At 40.4% G+C, this 23,504-nt stretch overlaps 1 protein-coding gene across 1 annotated transcript in view; it reads right to left on the bottom strand.

The window, feature by feature from the left end:
* Positions 1-23,504, bottom strand: part of SGCD (sarcoglycan delta) — a 371,263-nt gene that overhangs the window by 236,574 nt on the left and 111,185 nt on the right. The window contains exon 3 of the mRNA XM_081901134.1: positions 3,538-3,722. The gene's annotated coding sequence lies outside the window, so the exon portion shown is untranslated. The remainder of the gene's footprint in view (positions 1-3,537; positions 3,723-23,504) is intronic.

Below are 23,504 nucleotides of genomic sequence, written 5' to 3'. Positions count from 1 at the left end.
TAAACTGTTATGAGAGCCTGCAGAGAGTTAGAATCAGAGTGAGAATGAATCTCAAAGGTCACCTTTCAGTGCAGGAAATCCACTACTATAGCACCCCTGTGGGTCATTCAGCCTCTACTTAAAACCTGCTAATGAAAGAGTGTCCATCACCTCTTGTGGCACTGCCAAACAGCTTGCACCAGCAGGAAGTTCTTCTGAAAGTTTAGTCAACAGTGGTTTGGGTCCTACTTTCTGGAACAGTAATAATAATAATAATTCCTCCATCGCTTATCTTACACTCCTTCAAATATGTAAATATGGCTGTCATATTTTGGGTTACTGGGTTGTTGGTGCTTTTATTTTTATTATGTTTCTTGTAGTTTTATATTTTGATTTTATTCTGTGAACTGGCCCGAGACCTATGGGCATAGGGCGGTACATAAAATAAAAAATAAAAATCTCCAGGCTAAATATGCCTAATTCCTTTGAACTTTTCCATTGAGCTTGATTCCCAAGTTCCTCACCAACTTCATCACTGTACTGTCAACAAACCTTAAAGTGCAGCTAAAAGCAGTCTTCTTAACATTTCCATTTGTTTCATTTTATGAAGTGACCACTAACTATGCCTGAAAAGTGTGTTTTCTTGTAAGGTGGTTCAGGCTTTGGAATTTTCAGATTAGCACTATATACTTTTCATTCTCGGAACCATCGTCTTACTGTCAGATAGTGTTTAGCCAAAATCAGAGAGGTGTGTGGCATAGTGTTTAGGCACTGGCTATAGACGCTTTTGTTTAGGAAGTCTTTCCTGTATAACACAGTCATTTATGGAAGATCAATTTCATATCTAAATAATGGATTTTTGTCATTTTTAGAGCTTGTGTGGATGGTTTTGTTGTTTTTTTAGAGGAAGATGATTTTATTTTATTGTTCTTAAGAGTTTGGGCTTCTGTGTTTTATCCTGCTTTTACATTGCTTTATGCCATGGTGTAGTTTCTAAATTTGTTTAATAATAATAACAAATAATAGCTGAAATATTTGGGTAAACGTGGAATAGGAAGCTATTGAAGGAACAGTGAAGAAATATTGTAACACAGAACAAATAAAAACAGATAGCTGTTTGTAAATGGCAAAAGGAAAATTGTGGATAGATACAGGCAACATATGTATTCAATATACAGTATATGGCATCAAAATCACAATGAATGCACAAATTGCGCAAGTAAGCAAATCAATTAAAAAGATGCAGTGTGTGTCTGAGTGAAATACTCCTTTTCCTTTTACATTAGGATGTGGATGACAGTCATATTGATATTTCCAAATTAATACAGCAAGCCATGGGGATAGTTCTAAAAAGGTTTTCTAACTTTGTGTCACATGACCACCAACTGCAATGAAAGCCCCGTTCATTCCAAGCAAATAGGTCTATGCTAACAAAACATGCAAGGTGCTGTGGGTTAAACCACAGAGCCTAGGACTTGCTGATCAGAAGGTCAGCGGTTCAAATCCCTGCGATGGGGTGAGCTCCCATTGCTTGGTCCCTGCTCCTGCCAACCTAGCAGTTTGAAAGCATGTCAAAGTGCAAGTGGTGCGAAGGTAAACAGCGTTTCTGTGCACTGCTCTGGTTCACCAGAAGTGGCTTAGTCATGCTAGCCACATGACCCGGAAGCTGTACGCCGGCTCCCTTGGCCAATAAAGCGAGATGAGCGCCACAACCCCAGGTCACGACTGGACCTAATGGTCAGGGGTCCCTTTACCTTTACCTTTTAACAAAACATTTGCATTGCCTAATGACACAGTGTATCTGTGATACATTGTTGATAGGGAAAAGGAGGAGTCAGGGCTATGCTACATATAACAGTTTTAGTAACTGTGATACTATTTCAATTTCCATGAGTATAACTGGCAAAAAGTGTTTACAGAGCGGCTTCAAGTTAAACCAACCATCCAAGTGCTGTATGCAAGAACCAATCTTACAAAAACATTGAAATTTGTAAGGCACATCACATAAACACTACAGATCCCTTCACTGAACCTTACAAAATTAATGTACTTCATGGTTAGTTTTTAAAAAGTTAAATCTGTGTATTACTAAAGCACAGCCCTTTTCAAAAAAAAAAATTAAAATTTGATGCATAAGAAAAAGAAGCATTTGAAATGAAAAAGTGTACACATAACCTTCAATTTGATCTGTAAACAATACAACACACTATGTACATGAAGCTTGTAATACCATACTGCAATATTCCAGATGTTAGACAGCCCTGGCCATGAGGCAGCCATAGGTCTTGAACAGTGCGACACTGGAAGTCAGTTCTCTCTCTACCAGCTGATGAACATTTGCATTCTTTCTTCTTCTTTTGTATTTTGAAAAAATGGAATTTATTTTTCATCTTGTACTTTAGTCAGATACACACTTCTGATTACAAAATACATGAAAGCTCCACTGAAAACAAATGGTGCATGCTGAGTGAGACTTAGACAGGCATTCCATTAAAAAAAAACAAGGAAGTACTTCTAAGGCAATCAATCCTAATTCCAATTGGCTGCAGCTAGTATGACCAATGGCCAATGATGATGGAAGCTTTAGTCCAAAGTGTCTGGATAGTATGCAGTTGGGGGAGACTGCTACATACCATTTCTCTCTCAAAACATACAGCAGTGTGGGAGCCAATCCTTTGCCTGCTGAAATTGCAGCTCAATTACACCTGTTCAAACTCTATACGTGCACATTTCCATCTATAACTCCCATCACTTCAGAGAAGTCACTTAAACATAGAAGACTGCATACATTTCTCCATAACGACCCCGTTTTTTAAAACACGTTTCAGATACAGGAAGCTCTTGATTACTTTTTGGGTTGCTTCAACTCTTGAAAACAAGCTGGAACAGTGCATAATTTTTATGTCATGTATAAATCTCCATCTTTGAACCAGACATTTAAGATAAAGGTACTCATGAACCATGTAAACAATTTATCATTCAACAAAACTCAATTAGTTCAGGCAACTAATTCATTCTCTAGAAATAATCTGGCCCAAACAAAAATTGTGGAATTATGCAGTGTGAGCTCCTCTGTATCTGTTAGAATAAGCTGCTTGCTTATGCTGTGCAATTTCCTGTTCCCCAAAAATGATTAAACACAATGTGCCTTTTTCTTATCTCTTCCTGCCCAGCCAAGTCAAAAGGTATAGCTCTGTGTCATACCTGATATGCCACACAAAACCAGCCAAGTCTCTCATACTTAAAATCACAGCAGTAATGGAACAGTACAGGATATTTCATTCAAGGTCAGGAAGGAAATAAGATCAAGATAATAACTTCTGACTGTGTGATTCCTTCACCTCTTTTTATAAATATTTTTTTGAAAAATGTTTTTCAGGCTGCTGATGCCTGCTTGTGGTAAGATCAACTAAGCTCCTGGCTACCAGTGAAATCAGCTGAAAACAAAAATCACATAAACAATGAGTTAGCACCAGTAAGTGCTTAAAGGAACCAAGTCTTATGATTTTATATCAATGAGAAAAATATGGGAAAGTTAACAAAATAAGAGATGCTTACCTTGGCTCACCTGATGGTTCAGAGTTTTTGATACAGTTTCCACGCCCCTCAGAGCAACATTAGAGAGAAGACAAATTCCTCAGGTTGCTGCCAATGAACAGTCTCAAGTTCCACACAGTCTTAATCTTCTGCGTATACAGACATGTAGATTTTTCCCCTGAGGATGACTATAATGTCCTCAAATTCTTTAAGAGTCATAAAACAAAAGAGAGAGAAGAAAGACAGAAGGTTTGGTGTTAAATTCTAGGGTTGCTTGTTTGGCTGATTCAGAGCAGAATGTAACACAATACTTGATGGGAATGAAGTGTCATGCAGGGAGAAAAAGCCTGAAAATCCATCACCTTTTGAGGGAAATCTTTGAATTCAAAAATTGTGGCGCTTGTGTTATTCTGCCTTCTCTGTGATACTAAATTAGGAAATTGACGTAGGCTAAAATGATGTGCTTTATTATAATCTGGGCTGGTCACCGTAAGATGACAATGCTAGAAAACATTTACCAGTAAATAGAGCATTAAATGCAAATTGCTGTGTATTGCTCAAACGGCATGGTTCAAAATAAGAATCAACCTAGAATAACTAAACCAGAGTGAACCACTTCTACAACAACTTTCATTCAAAAAAAAAAACAGTGTAGTTATTGTGACACTTTTTTGAGGCAATGATAAATAATCACAATGCATAGGGAAGACTTAAATGGAATCTTTATAGAGAGAATCCTATAATGCAGTGGGCGGAATTGTAAGGGGAATGCAAGCAGATTAGTATTTGCAGAACTCACCAATTTAACAGCTAAAATAAGGGACCAGGATGAAAAAAAGATAAAGGGCTAATAGAACTCCTTTTGGGGACTATTTTAAAAAAAATATGACACCAAAACTAGACTAATAAACTGATATGCAGTATCACCAACAATGCCATGGAAGGTCAGGTTGGAAAGTCGTTATAAAAATCATGTATGACAGTGAATTATGACCTGTAAACAAAAAAAAAAGGGGGAAATGCTAAATATATAAATAAATGGGAATGCAAGCAGAGAACAATTTACAGAAGAGTAAGAAAGGTTGGAAATGCACATTCAGTCACATTCACCATACATACAGGCCCAGTCAGCAGAGGGTGGAGGGTTCTTCCCCATTGCAGAACTTAGCTATGAGGAGATTGTTTCAAAAATTGGACACCTATTCTTAACTGAAGATTCCCTCTGGAACTGCACCATCGTTAGAAGGACTTAGCCTTAGTGAGGGGAAACATGAAGAAGAGCTCCTTCCTGTTTCCTGTGCCTAAGTGTCATGCTAGAAGAAGTAGTGCTTTTCAGAGTTAAGAAGTGACAGCCAATTCTCTAAGAGTGCAGTGGGTGTGTGGATTTGCCACCCCTACTTATTCCTGCTTGTGGGTTTTTCACAGGTATCATGTTGACCACTGTGAGAAAAGGATGTTGGTCTAGATGAGCCTTTGGCCTGATCCAACAGGCTCCTCTTACGTTCTTATATTCTTATGTGATTGCTATGGAGCCATTTTTCACAGATATAATCCCCCCCCCCGCTCCAAGTGGGCTTCTTAAGGGCTTTCCAAATTTATTTCTTTACAGTAAATGAACAGCCACAGCCCCTCATTTTGTTGTAGATCTCATATATGCGAAGTTCAGAATTATTGGAATACAAAATGACGAGCTCATAATGTTTAGGTATATACACACTGAACATCATTTGCCAGTCAACAGTTCCCTAGATTGTTTAACAATCCATTTTGCAGACTGTTTGCTTAGCTCAGTGTGAGCTATGATTAGTTCCATGGCTGCACCAAAAAAGATGGAATGTTAAGGCAATAAAATATGGTTCAACCCCAATTACAAATCAAATCAAATACAAATGTTTCTTTGCGGGGGTGGGGGGTGGTTAAGAGTTATCTCATTATGCTTGTAACTGCTAATTCTGAATCAACCTGAGAAGAGTTCACCAACCAGAGATCCAAGACTCAGGTTTTTCTGGAAGCACCATAAGCAGCATAGACCCCTCCCTGTGATCAGCAGCAGACAGCAGAGGGGGGGAGAGTGTCTTTGGCATGATCTTGATACAGTTCCATTCCTCCAGAAGTAGGCTGGACTAGATATACACCCAATACCTGAGCCTACACCTGTAATCAATAAAGTGGTGGCCATTCTTAATTCCAGACTGCTTGGCTTTCCAGATGTTTTGGCACTACAGTTCCCATCATCCCTGACCACTGGTCTTGTTAGCTAGGGATGATGGGAGTTGTAGTCCCAAAACATCTGGAGAGCCAAGTCTGGCCATGCCTGGTTTATACTCTCTCACTTCACCACAGTCTTAGAGCGGGGAGGGGAGGCACTGCAACTGGGACCACAAAGCAAACCTCTAGGTCCTGAGTACAGGAATAAAGCTTCCTTCAGACCTTGCCACTACCATGACAGGGATATAAACACAGCAGCAGAGATCTATAAAGTGAATGCCAACCATATTTCCAGAGTATAAACTCAGTACGGCAAAATTTTCATTATTCACACAGAAAGTTAAAGAGTCGTTCCCATCTCTCACCAGATAAAGCAGGATCCACAATCCACAGTATAATCACATACCAGCTATGGTCAACAGGCAAGTGAACATAAAAAATTAAGAACTGTTTTGGTGGATCAGGCTAGATTGGACTAATTCACCTTCTTTAAAAGATTAAGTTGTTGACTGGTATTCCATTTTCTCATTTTATAAAAATTATCACAAAAATAAATTCACACGACCAATTTAAAGCATCAAATCATCTACCCCCTCCCCTTCCACCCTTTCTGTGGTTACTTATCTTTTTTTACCTCTGCACTGGTTAATTTCTGTTTTGTAATGTGGATGGCAAAACTACTAAAATGGCTTAATAAAGCATGCAAACTGGATTAATGAAAAACTCAAGAAAGCAAATGAATTAACTTTGCAGCAGGCGTTACATTGAATGGTGATAAAGATGCTGTGTGATTTAATCACTAGATGGCACTGGAGTTAACTGTGGAGATAGGAGTAACTCATGGCAACCATAGACATAACTAGAGAGAACAAACATTTAGTACAGCTGTGGGAAATCTGTATTCTTTCAGATCCTGTTGGACTCCATCTCCCAGCCCCAGCCAATAGGTCTAATGGTCAGGGATGATGGGAGTTGAAAATCCAGGTTTATCAAATACAGATGGTGTAGCTGATCCACATTTTGAATCCCTGTAGCTAAAGCCTCTGAGGCTGATTTGGTTGTATCTGTTGATATGAATTCAAGCGAAGCAATGTTTGCTTCTTGAGGTTTTAAACTCTGTCCCCACTCTTCTGAGAGATCCTTGCCATGTTGCTGGAACAGCAATTTTGCTTTGAATCAATGCAGCTATGTCTCCTCCCTCTGCAAGAGGTTGCTCACCTGTGAGCAATATTCCCTCTGCCATTGCCACAATTTGAGCAGGTAGGAAGAGACTGTGAGCATTCTTAATGGGGTGGGGAATGGACCGTGCCAACACTATGGTCAGTGATGTCACCTTCTCCTCACCCCATAGATTATTGTAGTGAATCTATGTGGAGAGCCAGGGTGGTGTAGTGGTTAAGAGCCGTAGACTCATAATCTGGTGAACCAGGTTCGTGTATCCACTCCTCCACATGCAACTGCTGGGTGACCTTGGGCTAGTCATACTTCTCTGAAGTCTCTCAGCCTCACTCATCTCACAGAGTGTTTGTTGTGGGGGAGGAAGGGAAAGGAGACTGTTAGCCGCTTTGAGACTCCTTAGGGTAGTGATAAAGCAGGATAGTAAATCCAAACTCCTCTTCTTCTTCTCCTTGACTTGAATTAATAGAATCAGAACTGTAGAGTTGGAAGGAGCCCCAAGGGTCATCTAGTCCAATTCCTTGCAATGCAGGAATTTCAACAAAATCATAGATGACAGGTGGCCATCCAACATCTGCTTAAAGATCTACAAGGAAGGACAATCCACCACCTTCTGAGGGAGTCCGTTCCATTGTCTAACAGCTCCTACTATCAGAAAGTTCTACCTGATGATTAGTTGGAATCTCCTTTCTTGTAAACTGAAGCCATTGGTTTGGGTTCTCTACCCCCTGGAGCAGGAGAATCAAGCTTGCTTCATCTTCCATGTGACAGCCCTTGAGATATTTGAAAATGGTTATCATATCTCCTTCTTTTCCAGGCTAAGCATACCCAACTCCCTGAACCGTTCCTTATAAGGCTTGGTTTCCAGACCTCTGATCATCTTGGTTGCTCTCCTCTGCACATGTCCCAGCTTGTCAATATCCTCTTAAATTGTGGCACCCAGAACTAGACGCAGTATTCTAGGTGTTGTCTGACCAAGGCACAATAAAGTGATACTATTACTTCTGGGCAATATACTTCTGATGATGCAGCCTAGCACAGCATTAGCATTTTATTTTATTCTTTTCTTGCTGCATCACATTGTTGACTCATGTTAAGTTTGTGGTCTACTAAGATCCCTGGACCCTCTTCACATGTACTTATGGCAAGCAAAGTGTCCCGTCCCGTCCCCCCAATATTATATTTGTGCAGTGGGTTATTCCTGCCTAAGTGTAAAACCTTGTATTGTCCCTATTGGAATTCATTTTGTTAGCTTGGGATCAGTTCTCCAATCTGTTATGTTCATCCTAACTACTGAGTCAGAGAGATATCCTGTACTTAAGCCCACTGATTTCAGTAGACCTACTTCGATTTTTAATAGCACTGAATATCACCCTCAGTCACTTGATGGCACACAACCACACTTCCCTCTTATTCCTCAAGCTTCCACAGTACAGTGGTACCTCGGGTTAAGAACTTAATTCGTTCTGGAGGTCCGTTCTTAACCTGAAACTGTTCTTAACCTGAGGTACCACTTTAGCTAATGGGGACTCCTGCTGCCGCCATGTGATTTCTGTTCTCATCCTGAACAAAGTTCTTAACCCGAGGTACTATTTCTGGGTTAGCAGAGTCTGTAACCTGAAGCGTCTGTAACCTGAAGCGTCTGTAACCCAAGGTACCACTGTATAGGACATTATACAAGCCACTGCTCTATTCTCTCTTGGGCCCATTTCATGTATACATCCATGCAAGCCTAAGTTTTCTATGAGGTATATAGCCTACAGCTGGTTTCAGAAAGTCACAGCCCTTTTAGTGTATTCCCTATGTAATTCACAACTCCATCCAAACCAGGTGATTCCTTCCTCTCCCAAGAGCTTGTTCCCCATACCAGATTATCCAGGAGGGCTCCCTGGCCCTCCAGAGAGGCATTTTGAGGGAGCAAAGATAGCTGCAGGTGTAAGACAGAGCCAGGAATGTTTCCTTCTGCAAACACTTATTTTAGGCTCCAAACATTTTTGTCAAGAAAGCAAATTTGAAAATAACACTGAAACCTCCCCCATTGCACCAGGAACAAGGTCCAGCCATATGCTATTAATCACATTGAGTCATCATTAAACATAAAGAATACAAGTGACTGTGTCACTTTGTTGTTCTGTGAACATCTTCTCTTCTCCTGAACCTGAATGGCATAAAAAAGGCGAGCCTCCAGTCCTAGGGAAGAGCAGATAATTAAACTCTCCATGAAATTGGCAACAAGTAATTGGAAAGTTTGATGGCTCTAGCTGCTTGGCAGGTCAGACTTATTCTGTAAAATTAATTAATTAAATTATGACTTTGCCCTGCAAGAAAATGACAGGAAGGGGCATGGATCTACAGATATGAATCTAATGAGGTGCTGCAATTCTGCTTTCTTTCTTCTTTTATGTCATTAAGAACACCCCAAAGGTGCCTTGAAACAATGAAATAAAGACACAGGTTAATGGTGCTCATTATTTGATTTCATTCTCACCAGTTTCATGCATATGCCTTCTTCCCAAGAGAGAAAGCACTCCTACACTGATGAGGAACAGGTATGCTTGTGTTTAATTAAAAATTAAATCTTAGAAGTGTTCTATGCATAAATGTAGAAAAGTCAATATGCACATGGATAGGGGTGGTTTAATAGACACTAGGCACTTGGACTTTCCAAAAGCTTTTAATAAAATCTCTCATAAAAGATGCTTTAGTAAGTTCAGTAGTCATGGGATTAGAGTACTAGTCACAGAAGGATCATAGATGTCTCATAGAATAGTAGTATTGGAAGGGACCCAAAGGATCATCTAGTCCAACCCCCAGCAATGCAGGAATATGCAGCTGTCCCATGTGGGGATCAAAATTGTGACCTTGGCATTATCAGCACCATGCTCTAATCAGCTAATGGAGCCATAATGACTTCAGGAATCAGAGAGTAGGAACCAATGTCCGTTCTCACAATGGAGAGATGAAAGAAGCGGGGTTGCCCAAGGATCTGAATTGCTACTGGTGCTTTTAAAGTTTTTCATAAACGATATGGATTTAAGTGTACACAGTAAGATTGCTGAGTTTGCAGGTGATATTAGATTGTCCAGAGGAGTAAAAACAAAAAGGGATTGCAAGGAGCTTTGAAAGTATCTCCCCCGAACAGGCATTAAAATGGTTAAGTGATGGATATTTGTGCAAAAACTCCTAACTTCACATATGTGTTAATGGAGTCTGAATAGGTAGTGACTGACCAGAAAAGAGATCTTGGGGTTGTGGTGAATATCTTAATGTTGACTTGGTGTGTTGCAGCTGTCAGAAAGGCAATTTCACAATGGCATTATACAAATCTCTGTTGTCATCACACTTGGAATACTTTGTGTAGTTGTTGTTTGTTTGTTTGTTTGTTTGTTTGTTTGTTTGTTTAATTTCTATACCGCCCTATACCCGAAGGTCTCAGAGCGGTTCACATAAAGTTCTAGTTACCTCAGCTCAAAATGGATACCCACACTTTCAGATGAGAAATCTTATTTGCAAAGCTGAGTAAACTTAGCATTCACATTCAATCAAGAAGCAACATAGGTTTTGCCAAGAACTGTCTCTGAGGTGGGGGGAGGGGAGGAGAGGGAGAGAGATGGTTGAAGGGAGAAATAAATTTCTAAGAAAGCCTTATAAACAACGAGCAATACCAAACCAAAACACCAAACTGAATATTGTGGAAGAAAGTAAACTCTGCTTAACTTTTCTGATTGCAACTATGATAATGTGTTACTTATGTGAAGGGGTTTCATACCAAGGCTAGCTGCATGCCCCTGATGTCCACACACTGCGGATTTCATATTTGACATAGCTTTCTGCATGTTTTCCACATTTATCTCAGACTGTAAGACACATAAATAGAACTTGTCGGCTTTAAACCACATGAGATTTAAACCATTATTAGCCTCTCGCCAGGTAATCAGAGAAGTAATTCTTAAAAGAACCCCTCTTTTACAACTATGACAGAGTTGGTTCTTAGCCAGAATCTCAAAAAAGCTCAGCTTGTGATGAACTCATTTTGAAGATCTGCCCCAAAGTATCACAATACAGAAGCTGCTGGGTGTCAAGCTCTTTTGAGCATTTTGCTCTATACTTGTCCTATTTTTGCATTTGGTCAAGAATAGCATTTCCCCTCATAATGTCAGGTCTTGCTCTGGATTCTGACATCCCTTGTATATCCTTGTTGGGGGGTCTCCTAGCACTTTACCTTGCTACACTATTTCAGAGATACATACAGCTATTCAAGTCTGGCTGTTAAAACCTCTCAGCAGTATGTTCATGAGGAAAAGGATTTCCATTGTAAGAATCAGACAAGAAGTTTTAAGGAATTCATCTTCCTTACTATAAAGATACTCTCACCTACTTTGTACAGCAAACAACAAAAAGGAGTGGAGGAATAGTGTGATCAGGCTTAACTTGAATCTGGTTTAGTTTCTTGTAAGTCTGGGACAAGGGGAACAGGCAGGCAAGCCCGTGACCACCTTTATCACAAAAGATGATGATGGTGGTGATGATTGCTATACTGGTGTGCTCAAGTCAAACTCTGATCATGACAAGGGGGTGACAAGGCATAGCCACATTGCCAGGGCCCCATCATTAAGTATACATTTTCCCTAACTTTTTTGTCTTTCAAGTTTTACCAGTTCATATTTTCCCAATTCAGAAAAGAGGGACAAAAGAAAATAGTTTTTGGGGTGGTTTTTTTCCCTCCCTCCCAAATTGTTTTTGGTCATGTTTTGAAATTGCAAGTGTTTTTAAAAGTTTTAGATGGATAATAATAACTGAGATTAATATGAAAGTAGACAACAGCGCATGCTACACAATGCAGGGAAAGGAAGACATCCATTAATCTGTAGAAACAGGAGCATTTAGAACCTCTGCAGTAGGAAATACTTCTTTTGAAATGCACAGCCAGCTCTTCACGGCTGATTAATACCAATGTGTTTCCAATTGATAACTAAAGGTGGGACATGAAAATTAGGATTTCCATAATTGCATCCCCCACTACTTTCCTGTCATATTTGGTGTCCCATGCTATGTTTCAAACTTAAAAGCATCCAGCGTAAAATGATTCAGCAAATGAACAACTCCAGTGGACAGCTAAATAAGCAGCTCAGCTTCTCTTCCGCATGATTCATTACAGTCCTGGGTGTTATTTGACTAATTAACCCTTCACTGCTCTTTCCCTTGTAAATAACTAAAGTGTGTTGAGGAACCACATAAATGCTCATCCTTAGGTAAAACTAATGACAAAAAAACAGAATAGCAGGCATCTAAAGCCTCCAGTGTCACAAATTGTTCTGCAAGGAGATCCTAACAGAACTGAACAAACTACGGTAACTTTGAACATAATTTGAACTTTGAACATTGCTAATACTTGGAGGCTTTTTACATGGCTATTCCTTTCCAAAGAAAAAAGTTCTGAAAGCATATCAAATATAAAGAAATCAATGTAGAACTGTAATGCTGCATGCTTTAATGTCAGTAGTTAGCATAAATGTTTTTCAAGGAGCAAACTTTTTCCCCTAGCCACTCACCCTTGAACAATCAGATACGGCTAAAAAGAAGCCTACAGCAATGTATCTGCATAGTAACTACTCCAGACAATTCTCAGCAACACTGAAATAAAGTTTACTGACCCAAATTCATCTCAGATGTAACTTCTGACTTCAGCATGCTTTTCCCAGGGAAAAAAAATATGTGCCTAGGGATAATGTTCTTTCAAACTGCAATGCTATTACAACTTGTAGAAATGTCAATGAATGCATGTTCAGTAGACAATAGCTGCTAAGTTGGTCCCAAAGATTAAGGACTAAAAATAGGCAAAGTGATGTATTTAATTGGAATAAATTCTTTTGTTTCAGGAACATACAGTGTCATCATCTCAGGGTCAAACAGTGGCCAAGACACTGAAACAGAGGCTGCAGAGTCCCTAGCTAAGGAGTCAGAATGGGTTCTTGGCTCTAAGCCTGATGTTGATGAACAGGGAGCCACTAACCCAGAGGTTGGCAGGTGAGAGTCCCACAGTACAAAGGCTGAGAGACCCAGAACTGCTCATTGCCCTTCTGCTGGGTCAAAAGAATCAAGTGTCTCCCAGACAGTCTTGTGAGTCCGACAGCTCAGGTGGCAGGTCAGGAGTAGGACTCGCCAGCAGGCCAGAAGGATGACTCTTTACGGACTGTACTTCTCACAAAGGGGCTGCAGTCTAGGAGATAAGGGGAAACAAGATCTGTTTTCCTTTCCCCTCCCTGAAGTCTCCCCCTGTGGTGCTATGTAATTCAAGAGCCCCAAATCTTAGCATGTTAAAGCTATATACAGTGGAGCGTGATAGCAGTTACGAGATTGCGGGCTGGAGAGAAGTCAACTCTCCCAAGAAGCACAGAAAGGCTTCAGAAGCAGGAGAAATCATATTTCTTCACCAGAAGAGGCGGCAGTTAATCCTCTGAGTCCCAAGAGCAGACATATGGGAAAGGTTTTAGACAGGAGACAAACCAATAAACGGAGGGGTCATAGATTCAGGATATTCTGCAGAACCAGGAAGCATTCCTCAGAAGGGTCAACTGACTTGTGAAGTTCGAAGGCTCCGGTAGAGCCTCTGAGACTGATTGTTTGTTTTGCAATAAATCTTCAAGTTACTTACGACTTGAGTGCTATCTTATCGAGATGGCAGCCTGGGCTCTTGAGAAAGAGAATGCTTCTTTCAAGCAGTGAAGCAGGCAGTGAAAGGAGACTTAGGCAGGCTTGGTGGTGTCCCAGCTGCAGCAGGCCTAGGAGGAGGGTGGTGGAGAGCAGGCTGAGGAACCAAGTGCAGACTTTCCCAGCCGCCTTTCCTTGGCTATGGAGCCAAGGAACTGGCAGGTCCCGGGACAGCAGGAGGCTCTCCTCTCCATGTTCCTGCCACGGGGTGCACACCTCGCTCAAGAACACACTCTGGGTGGGAAGCCCCAGGGAAGGACTGGAACAGGCTGGGAAAAGTCTGGGTGTCCCTTCACTGACTGTGTGGAGAAGGAAGAGGCTCCACTACAGCCCCAAAGGCCTGGTTCAGGAGTGGCTCTCCTCCACGTAGGTCCAGATAATGGCAGTCACATGACCTTGGCGAGAAAGCCTGTTGTGGGGGTGCTGGGTTGTCTTCTATACAGGCATTTTGTAAGGACTGGTGAGATAAGGTGTGCAAAGTGTATTGACCTATGTAGTGAAAGTGCTGCATAAATAATAATATTGGTGCAATGCTTGATACACAGAAAAGGTTTGCCATGCAATGATCCATTATACAATCTAATTGGTAGCAGTTAAAATCACATATATCATCAGTTCCTGAAATAATTTGCTTGATTACATTTATTGCAGAGTATTTTGTTTCATGTTTTTGTAATGATGAGGAAAAACAAATGTACATCTACACAGTTGGTATCGCCATGAGCTGAGCTCATTTGATGTGGAAACCTAAAGTTTAATTGCTTGATTTAAATTTGGCTAGTAAAAAATGCATACTGAAACATTACTCTTTTAATTATATTAATTTATAACCGAAGAGCGAAATTTACAAAGGCAATAAAATTAATTATTTATTTGCCCATTACAGCTGCATATATATTACCCAGTTAATTAGCTTCCTTAAGTCTCTCCCCCCCAAAAAATAAAATAAAAACAAGCTTAAACACTGATTTATATAGAGTACACACTGCCTCCTTACACAATGCCCATTCCAGCTGGTTTCTTGCATTTAACTCAGCTATATGAATTAGGCTTCAATTCTATATACACTTAACTGGGAGTAAACGGGACATACTTCTGAAAAGGTGCATATAAGGTTGTGTTGTAAAACAGTTTGACAAGGGGACACAGTCTTTGGATATGTAAATCATTTTGTCTCATCCAAATCCCAAAAGAACTCATTGCTCTAATTCGAAATATGCACCCCCAGGATTTGCCATTACATGCCAGCATTTTTCCTCACCTTTCAAACTGTATATCCAAATGGGCATCCGTGCTTATTTCCAGGGCCCTTAGGAAACTCTCTGTAAGGCATCTCCTCAACATGGCTATGCAACTCCTGGACGGTTAAGTCCAGTCAAATTCAACTATGGGGTGTAGAGCTTTCAGGCCAAGGGGGCTGGCATTTGTCTGCAGACAGCTTTTCCGGGTCATGTGACCAGCATGACTAAACTGCTTCTGGCTCACAGAACACTTTGACGAGTGTCAGAGCGCATGGAGACACTATTTACCTTCCCGCGCAAATTTGAACTGCTGACCTTCTGATTGGCAAGCCCAAGAAGCTCAGTGGTTTAGACTACAGTGCCACCTGCACCCCATGTCCGTGAAGTAACAAAGGCAGGCAGAACATGAGACCCTGGGCCTTTGGAGTGCAGCCGCAACAAAAATGTTGCACACGTGAATGTAATACTAATGAAAAGTGGGTTGTGGGTGGTGCTGTGGTCTAAACCACTAAGCCTCTTGGGCTTGCCGATCAGAAGGTCAGCAGTTCAAATCTGTGTGACAGGGCACAGGGTGAGCTCCTATTGCTCTGTCCCAGCTTCTGCCAACCTAGCAGTTCGAAAACATACCAGTGGAAGTAGATAAACAGGTACTACTGTGGCAGGGAGGTAAACAGCATTTCCATGCACTCTTGCACTCGTCGTCGTCCTCGATGTGTCAGTAGGAGTTTAGTCATGCTGGCCACATGACCTGGAAAGCTGTCTGAGGAGAAACACTGGCTCCCTCGGCCTGAAGTGAGGTGAGAGCTGCACCTCATTTTGCCCACCGTCAAATGTTCTCAGAATAAGTCACATACTTTCTTGTTAAAAAAATGACAGGTGTACATTAATGTTGAATTTCCATAGTGACACAGTAATTCTAAGGTAGGTGACTGCCATGACATCTGTTGAAGTGACAGCAGTTTTTTAAATTATTATTTATAATTTTCGATTATAACAAAAAAGAAAACATTTCACAAGTCATTCAACAGTAATTATAAAATTCTGAACCTTGACTTCCCTCCCCTTCTTTCTGCAGGTACTTAAAATTATTTTAATCTTTCCCTTCATATCCCAAATTGTCTCAACCCATTCTTTTATCCATCTGTTATTATGGGGTTTTTTGTTTTTTTAGAAACTGCAAGTTTTTACAGTAGTCCTGCTAATGTCTTGATCTGTTTGTAATTTGTTTGTAAATATTCAATAAATCATTTCCATTTCTTAATAAATAGTTTGTTGTCTTGTTTTCTTATTCTTGTGGTAAATTTCACCATTTCTGCATATTCCATTAATTTCTGCATGAAGTGACAGCAGTTTTGCAAAAGATTTGTGTCAGCGTCTGACCACAACAAGAGCCAGTTTGTTAGCCTTCTAATTAACACTCCAATGTAATTTCAAAAATTCATAGTGTACTGTAACTGAGTGCAACATTTTCATTAATATTTTAGCTTTCAATCTCCTTGAGCTGGATAGCTAAAATGTGCAATGAGTATTTATGTAGGGATCCTGAAGACAATAAAATCAGATTATTAATGGCTACAGAACAATTAGTGTTGCATTAATATGTGATGAAAAACTAATTTGCACATTGTCTGAAAAGATATTCGAATTCCATTTACCCATGCCTTTAAATTTAGCTGACAGAGAAGCACTCTATTCCCATGGGTGTCTCTCTGTGTAAACTACATCCTTGAATGTGCCTGGACAATTTGGAAGATTTAACATCTCTGGTGTTACAAGACAGAACACAACTAAAGTGTTTAAGGGAAAATAGACATTTCCATGAAAAGTCATTATACAGATATGTACAATATTATGCGGAGCAAACAACAGATTAATGCACAAAACAAAACAATGTGAGAGGAATATAATAGTTACTGACAACAGAGTACTGCAACAGGGTGAGATGTGGGTTCAAATCACCCGTCAGATATATACCCGGTAATCCTCTTGGCTGTGAGTCCTGGAAAACCTGCTTCCTGCCTTGCAGGCATTTTTCCACCTGGCCTGGATGGGTAAGGCCCTGACTGACTGTTCTGAGTTCTTGATAGGTGGGATGAAAAGTAATAAATAAAATAAATTATATATAAACACTCACATTGTAGTAGGCCACTGTCTACAGAAATTTAGAAGCAGTGCACACAAAAGCTCATACCAATAACAAACTTAGTTGGTCTCTAAGGTGCTCCTGGAAGGATTTTAAAAATTTTGTTTATACTAGAGATGCATGCATCTAGCCCCATTAGTTACACAGAGTTTCTGCCCTAGGTTTTCAGATATTCATGGAAAACTTGCTGCTTTGCCTGCATGCTGTTTTGAATCCCAGTTTTTTCAAATGCCTGCATAAATATTTTTTTAAAGTACTCAAAGACCAACTATGAAAATTAATATACATTTTAATTCAGGGCTGGCACACGTCTTTTGGCATTATACATGTGCAATATCACTGGCTGGTCACAAATGCTTTTCAGCACTAATAACCCATTATCTGCAATGCCTTCAGAAAGCAGCGGTGAAGCGTCCAGTTTAATTTGAAGACCTTTTTAAAAAAAGTTTTTTATTTATACAACAAGAAAAAAACACATGCACAAATACCAAATTACACACAAATTACAAAAATAACCATAGACACATAATTTTCTTAGCAAACAATAAAACATCTATTGGTCTTAACACTAAAGACCCAACCTCCCGTCTATTCCATATTTCAAATTCATATTACTTTTTGCTAGTACATGCTTTTATCATAATTAAACTTATTCTCAATAAATCTAATTTCTTATATCTACCTTGCAAGTATTACTGAAGTTCCTCGAATGCTGCAACAGAATTTAAACTACTATATTTATTTTTCAGATAATCTTTGAAAACCTCCCATTTTGAAACAAATTCCTGTTTTGATTTATTCTTTATTTTTTCTGATAAACCATCTATTTTGGCATATTCTGTCAGCTTTTGGATCCAATCTTGTATAGAGGGGATTTCATTACTCTTCCATTTTGCTGCGATCAAAACTCTTGCTGCTGCCGTCGCATATAAAAAGATACCCTTCCTCTTTTGTGGAATATCCAAATCTGTTATTCCCAGGAGGTAGGCCTCTGCTTTTTTATTGAAAGAGATCGTTAGCATTTTTTGCAGTTCTACATGGATACTCTCCCAGAATACCTGTATTTTCCTACATATCCACCACATATGGTAGAATGTTCCTGATTCACCGCATCTCCAACAATTACTTGACACATTTTTATACATTTTTGAAAGTTTCCATGGTGTTAGATACCATCGATGTTGCATTTTTTGAAAGTTCTCTCTAATCGTGTAACAATTTGTGAATTTCCAATTGATCTTCCATAAATTTTCCCATTGGGCCATGGTTATTGAATGGCCAAAATCCTGGGACCACTTCACCATTGCCACTGTTACCTCCTCCTCCTTGACTGTCCAGTCAAAAAGGAGTCGATAAGTTTTGGAAAGTTTTTCTTTTAGAATTTACAAGATCAGATTCGAATCGAGAAATTTCTGTTGAGAACCCCTTTTGTTTGTCAGATTTAAATTTTTCAAATAACTGATGGTATTGGAACCAGTCTGAGATGTGTTCTCTTATTTCCTCAAAGTTTTTTAATTTTATTTGGTTATTGAAGACCTTTTAACTGTAAGGATGAAACTGAAAAAAAGTTTTGGAACATAGGCAAGGAGAAAGATTGTCAATTTCTTTACAGCCTTTGTGCATAATTCTTTACACATCCAATAATATATGTTTTTTTCCTTACAACCAGCATCCACAGCCGTTTGAAGATCCAGCTTTTGGATTCTTTCCTGCCCCTCCATGTAAACACAAAAGATATTCAATCAGACATGATATAAATTGCATCAGGAATTCTAGTTCACTTGAACGGAACTGCAACAACCAACTAGGCAGATGACATACATCCCTTTCTGTGTTGAGTACCCAAAGTTGTCTAACGCGTCACAATATTTCCCCCCCCCCCCATGCTTGCACTCAGACATGCAAACTTTTCTTATTCTGCTGCAGCCACAGTGCATGCCAATAGGTAGCTTTGCTCCCTATAACTTTCAGATTCTCTGTATTTAATATTTAATCACAGCTGGGAACATGGCCATTGTTCTGTTGCCTGGTGCAAGAGAAGAATAATCATGTTCTGAGCTATGGGGGGTTTCAAAAGATCTTAGCAGAGAGATTTAAGATATTCTTCACACATAAATACACTAAGTACAGATTGAGATTTTTCTGACACAACAGCTTTCCTTCACAGAAGCATAGCGTAATCACTCCACTTCATTTCCCTAGCACAATCATGTAAACAAGAAGCTCCCAAAGTCCAGAAAGGAAAAAGACATTACAGGTGGAAACAGTCCCCCCCCCCTCCTGTTTTTAAAACTTTGATAAAAGTTAAGCGAGAGCTTGGCTTCAAGCTCTGCAGCTGAGCACTTTGGAATCTAGTTATCGGCCCACAAATTGTGAAATTTGCAAAATGATTATACCACAAACAAATAATCTTGCCATTATCCCAATGATCCAAAGTCAATACAGTGGTACCTCTAAAGTAAAGGGACCCCTGACCATTAGGTCCAGTTGTGACCGACTCTGGGGTTGTGGCGCTCATCTCGCTTTATTGGCTGAGGGAGCCGGCGTACAGCTTCCAGGTCATGTGGCCAGCATGACAAAGCCGCTTCCGGCGAACCAGAGCAGCGCATGGAAATGCTGTTTACCTTCCCGCCAGAGTGGTACCTATTTATCTACTTGCACTTTGATGTGCTTTCGAACTGCTACATTGGCAGGAGCAGGGACCGAGCAACGGGAGCTCACCCTGTCACAGGGATTTGAACTGCCGACCTTCTGATCGGCAACCCCTAGGCTCTGTGTTTTAACCCACAGCGCCACTGTGGTACCTCTAGGTGCGGACTTAATCCATTTTGGAGTGCTGTTCGCACCCCAAAAAGTCTGCAACTAGAGCGCCTCTTCTGTGCATGTGCACTGTGTGATTGAGTGCTTCTGTGCATGCACGAAGCGCGCAGATCGCTTCTGCAAATGCACGAGCAGCAAACCCGGAAGTAAACACTTCTGGGTTTGCCATGTTCGTAAGCTGAAAGTCTGTAACAAGAGCAGAATGCAACACGAGGTATGACTGTACAACTAGCAGTCTGTTCAGCACAGGTCCCCGTGTTTGTGTTTGATGTTTGAAATAGGTTTAGCCAAAAGGCTGGTAATTGCTAGTTATATTTTCAGATACGTTTTTCAAGAATTGTCCTCAGATCACCCCACCAACATCACTGCAATTGTATTTGTTTATAATTGTAAAAGAGTTTATTGCATGTGATATTCTGCTGAATTACATGCTACTGCCACAGGCAAAAAGATATTCACTACAGAGTATAGAGAGAGCACAGCAGCCTGCTACTATTCTTAAGATACTATGCTTCGAAAAGCAAAACTCATTGAACTATTCTGTTCAGATTGAACAGAGGGTAGATTAGAAGCAGAAGTGCTGTTAGGTAGCTTTATTTTAGAAGGGGAGCGGTTAAGTTTATCTCATTCTGTTTTCATTACTGTTAGTTAGCTGCCTTGAGCTTCTTCGGAAAAGTTGGTGGGAAACTAAATAAACAAATAGCCAACATTCTTAAAAAAATATTTTTAAATATAGAAAACATCAAAAAAAAGGGGCTACTAATGGGGTTACCAAGGTGTGCCAGCTGCAATAGCTGCAGTTAAACGTGCAAGAGGTTGGATGGAAAGCAAGTTAATGGGAAAATGGATAACTTTTATCCTATTTTGCAATGAGAAAGCGGGGGGTGATGTAAGGCCGCATTCATTAAAGAAAATATGACTATATATATTCATGTAATAAATGTTTGTAATCATAATAAAGCATTAACCTCTCAATTTGTTAAGAAGAAAAGATGAACAAGACATTTCAGGAACAAATGTGGAAATTGGGAAGTAAGTGACCATGTGATATATTGAATATACAATGATACCTCCGGTTGCACACGGGATCCATTCCGGAGCTCCGGTCGAATCCTGAGGTGTGCATATCCAGAGATGCAGCTTCTGTGCATGCACACGGCACGGTTCAGCACTTCTGAGCATGCATGCATGGCAAAACCCAGAAAAATAATTCAGGGTTTGCCACGTACGTATCCCGAAGGATACGTAACCAGAGGTGAACGTAAGTAGAGGTACCACTGTATTCTCAATAATAAAACTGATTTGGTCCCAAAAGCCATATCAGAACGCATATTGGTATGGGTCAAAATGGTTGGATAGTGTCTTCGAAGCTACAAACATGAGTCTGACCAAACTGCGGGAGGCAGTGGAAGACAGAAGTGCCTGGCATGCTCTAGTCCATGGGTCACAAAGAGTCGGACACGACTAAACGACTAAACAACAACAACAAGGGTCAAAATAATCAGTATAATCCAAAAAAGTGCCCTCTCAAACACCTCCAAAATTTTGCCATATGCCACTGGATCCTGGGTGAGCTTTTTCAGGAGTGGTCATAAGCACCTCTCCTTCATGGCAGTAAGAAATACCTGCCAGATGTAACATACATTAAATGTGCATTTCTTAGTGATGGAAATGGAATCCCTGTACACCTCAGTCCTTTGACCTATGCTACATTCTTTGCAAACAATCCATACATCTGGTGAACTGGGTAAATAGTTTCCATGCTGTCCAGTGTTAGAAACTCAGATATATAAGCTAGGCACCAAATGGCTCCTTAAATCATGATTACAGTCGCCAAAATGGAATGGCTAGTTGCCATTTTGGGGCCAGATGGTCTGAAAGTCATATTTTTCAATACAACTTTTTGGTTCTTGAAATTCATTCTGATTGTGCAGATAAAATATCACAGAGAGAATTCTACAGGATGTGTTGCCAGTGTGTGAAAACAGTCAAGAGCCAAGGATTCCCAGGCATGCACTCCCAGATGATGGAGACATCAGGTTCCATCCTGGTACCCAGGCTTCTTCACTTGGTCACAAGTGGCCGACAGCTAGGTGCAAAATGCGCCTGGGGCCTGGCAAATTTCGAACACTGATGCTGTCCGATGCTCCATTACATAATTCTACTTCTGTCTGTAGGGATATCGCGGAGCGGGGAGTGGGGTCCAGAGGGAGCACACTCCCCACCAGCAGGCAGCCACAATCTGCCTGCACGCGTGACCTTTGGGGTGCAGGGAAACACCCCCCCCAGACAAGCCACAGCTGTCTGTACATCGTTTCCTATGTCTAACCTTTTGCGGTCTCAACAGTCGGCGGTGTCCTGTCTGTAACCTTTGTCCCTGAAACCTTTTGTCTCCTTCGTCATACACTGTGCAAGGGGAAAATGACGCTGTGGAACAGGTGCCAAAATAACTTTGTACCACCCCACGATCTCGGGATGGAAGATGTGTAAATGTCACAGCCCAAAATGTATCTGCCTGGCTTGCATATTTGTTTCAATAAAAGGAGGCTCCACAGGAATGGCAGCAGCTCGCTTCAGACCACCTGTGCGCAGCTCACATGATGATCAACACCTGTCTTGGGCCTTCACTTCATCTGTCCCTGTTCTTTTCTATACAGGAAGACCGATTGGTTCAAAATTCAAATTCGCCTCCTCACACAAGGCCAGTGGGCTTCTGAAAACTTGCGCTCTGTCCCACAGAAAAATGTAACACAGTGAAAGTTTCAGATATAAAATGAGTTAATGTTCTGAAACTATTTCAAATTGCTAAAAGAATTTAAAAGAACACAGTGTTACATTCACAGTGAACATTACTTTCTCACAGAAAATACTGATGACGTATTTTCTAAAAAGAAAACAAAATACATGGTACCAAATTCAAAATACCTATACTCTGTAAGATCTGTTTTTCAGGCAGCCAGCAACCCCAATGTGTTCTTTACCAGCCACATTGCTTTTAGCCTTTTCTTTCTTGAATACTGTCATATCATCAATTTACTATTGAACAATTTGCATTTTATATGCTTCAGCTTTGACCTCTCTTAAATCTCTGCCTTACTAATGGATTTAAAGGCCATTTTCCTAACCTCTATTTACACTTTATAACCCTTGAGACCTTTTATCATCTTTTTAAAGCTATGCCCATAATTATACTAATACTGGAAGATCAAAAGAAATTAACAAAGGAACATAGCTTAACATAGATTTGTGGGTGTAAGATAATTTGCTATACTCTGTCAGATGGAAGAAGTGCAGAATACTCGGTTCAGGAAGTGCTTTGACTGGCTTCAGGTCAATGAACTAATTTAAAAGGAGAAAGCTTTAAAAGAGTTCAGGATATTTAATTCAATAGTAACTCAAGAGCTGTCAGGTCTAGCCCAGAAATGGAGTCCTCAGAAGATGAAACAGACACTCCATAGGTTGAAGAAAAGCATGCAGATGATCCCCTTGTGGGGTTTCCTCTCAGTTGAGACCTGCTGGCAAATCCCTTGGGACTCTGTCAGATTCTGCCGTCCCCTGTTACTGAATGAGTACCCTATGAGACCAGCATTGGACTGTTTCCTGACTTTGCTTCTGGATCACATTTGGATCATGACTGAATTCCTGTGCTTGACCTAGGACTGTGCTTGACCAGTAATTCTGCTTGTGTC

This window comes from Podarcis melisellensis, assembly GCF_964234715.1.
Source record: "Podarcis melisellensis genome assembly, chromosome: 2".
NCBI lineage: Eukaryota > Metazoa > Chordata > Lepidosauria > Squamata > Lacertidae > Podarcis > Podarcis melisellensis.
Note: the sequence above shows the minus strand (reverse complement) of the source record. Positions and strands in the feature narration are given on the sequence as shown.